The sequence below is a fragment of the Chiloscyllium plagiosum genome, chromosome 19, assembly GCF_004010195.1.
Source record: "Chiloscyllium plagiosum isolate BGI_BamShark_2017 chromosome 19, ASM401019v2, whole genome shotgun sequence".
NCBI classification, from domain to species: Eukaryota; Metazoa; Chordata; class Chondrichthyes; order Orectolobiformes; family Hemiscylliidae; genus Chiloscyllium; species Chiloscyllium plagiosum.
Window position 1 is genome coordinate 44,435,729 of NC_057728.1, and position 2,402 is coordinate 44,438,130.

At 43.5% G+C, this 2,402-nt stretch overlaps 1 long non-coding RNA gene across 2 annotated transcripts in view; it reads left to right on the forward strand.

The window, feature by feature from the left end:
* The window catches only part of LOC122559394, a 17,934-nt gene extending 17,131 nt beyond the window's left edge, over positions 1-803 (forward strand). For both annotated transcript variants that reach the window (XR_006314421.1, XR_006314422.1), the window contains one exon: positions 584-803. This is a non-coding gene — a long non-coding RNA (uncharacterized LOC122559394). The remainder of the gene's footprint in view (positions 1-583) is intronic.
* Positions 804-2,402: the final 1,599 nt, after the last annotated feature.

Below are 2,402 nucleotides of genomic sequence, written 5' to 3' on the forward strand. Positions count from 1 at the left end.
CCCTCACCTTATCACCCTCACTTTAACCTCCTTCCACCTATCGCATTTCCAACACCCCTCCCCCAAGTCCCTCCTCCCTACCTTTTATCTTAGCCTGCTTAGCACACTTTCCTCATTTCTGAAGAAGGGCTCATGCCCTAAATGTCGATTCTTCTGCTCCTTGGATGCTGTCTGACCTGCTGCGCTTTTCCAGCAGCACGTTTTCAGCTCATCAATATATTTGTCAGGGCCAGAGGGTAACCCATTTCAAAGGGTATCCTGATCTCAAAACAGTTTCTCTCCAGCCATGAGCTAATATTAGGACTGCAAACTCTTTAAGAATGCGCAATCATTACCACTATTTCGCTCAGTCATGGAAATGTTGGTTGGGCGGTTTTGTTGGTGGCACTGCTGAGATTTGTCTTCTTGAAGTGGAGAATAACAATTTTGAGAAACAGCAGAGCAAAATGCGATTATAGAGCCACAAGTCGGGACACTGATTGTCGTGACTGGACCAGGTGGATCTTATTGACTGAGATCCTTGATTGGGGTTGTTAACCTGGGCCAATCAGGGAGCCCTGACTAACAGATATAAACAGAAGAGTGTATATCTGCGTAAGGACTGTAATTGATATTTTGATAAACTGTTGAACAGGTTATTTTATAGTTGTGACTTACCCCTTCCCCCCCCGGAAGTGTACAATGAACATTCCAGTGAGTTTTTATTAGAATTGTTTTTGATTTTAATGCTCCAGTTTAAGTGATATAAATGTATTAGTTGTGATCATGACTAAGAATAAAGATACTTTCCATTTAAAAAAAAATTTAAAAAATTAACAGAAGAGTGTGTTTCCTTTCTTCCTGGTGGTAGAATATGAAAAAAATAAACAGAAGAGTACCCTTTGATGTGAAGGGCACTGCTTGTCACTGGCCACTCGGGTGTTTTCCTATCTAAAAAAAAGAAAAGAAAAAAAAATAAACAGAAGAGTCATTGCCCATAGATAAGGAGGGCATTTCTTGTCACTGGTCACTCGAGTGTTTCCCTTCTTCCTGTTGGTGGAATACAAACAAAGATTTAAACACCTGTTGTTCTTCAATGTGTCCTACACTTGTACACACACAAAATGGGTGCTGGGGAAAAATAAGCACTACTGCAGTTAGGCGGTAGTGCAGGGGTAAGGAAAAAATATAAGCAGGAGATTTCAAATCCCTTCAGTTTAGAGGACTGACTCTGTGCTGGCTGGGTCACAGTCAATGTGTTACTGCTGCTGTGGGTTTCTTTTTTTTGGGTGGGGGGAGGGCATGGGGGGCGAAGCCGGATTCGTGAACTGACAAAAAAAAGAAAAAAAATAAGAGAGTCAAAGAGTTTCCTGATTTCAGGGTCTGACTTCTAGCTGGCTAGCCACAGCCTGTGTACTGCGTACATGTAAATAAAGGGTGACTTGGTGATGGGATACTAGCCTCCATGCAGTTATTTCACTGGTAATTGGAACCAGTAGACAGGGAAGCTGGGGTTCAAGCAGGAGAAAGCAAGGGTCCATAACAACCAGTGGATAAATATTGTGCCTGTGGGCTGGTCATTACCAAGTGAATGAAAAGGAAATATTTAATTTATATTTAATTTGCTTTAAAGAAGGACTGAGAAATAGGATTGGTGGCAGAAAGACTGGTTTAAACTGTAATGAAGGGAACCAAAAGCATTGGCAGTAAAAAGCAGGAGATGCAAAGATCGAGAGCAATATCTCAAAATGTTAATCATAAGAATGTAGGAACATAAGCAATAGGCCCCCCACCAACCCACCCTCCACTTCCGGCACCTTCCCTTGCCATAACAAGAGGTGTAAAACCTGCGTCCACATCTACACTCCCTCACTTCCATCCAAGGCCCCAAAGGATCCTTCCACATCCAACAGAGATTTTCATGTACCTCCACACATGTCACCTACTGTGTCTGTTGCTGTCTATGTGGTCTCCTCTGCATTGGGAAGACAAGACAAATGGCAGAACATTTCAGATAATATCTCTGGGACAGATGTACTAAACAACCCAACCACCCTGTGGCCAACCACTTCAACTCCCCCTCCCATTCCGCCAAGGACATTCAAGTCCTGGGCCTCCTCCACTGCCAAATTCTAGCCACCCGACACCTGAAGGAATAATGCCTCATCTTCCGCCTTGGGACTCTCCAACCTCATGGGAATCTATGTCAATTTCACCAGTTTTCTCATCTCCCCTCCCTCCACCTTATCCTAGATCCAACCCTCTAACTTGGCACCACTCTTTTAAACCATTCTACCTGACCATCTTCCTTCACACCTCTGCTCCGATTTATTATCATCAACCCCCACATTCATCTATCTATCTCATTCCCAGCTACCTTCCCCCAGCACTCTACCACCCCCACATTACTGATGATGAGCTTA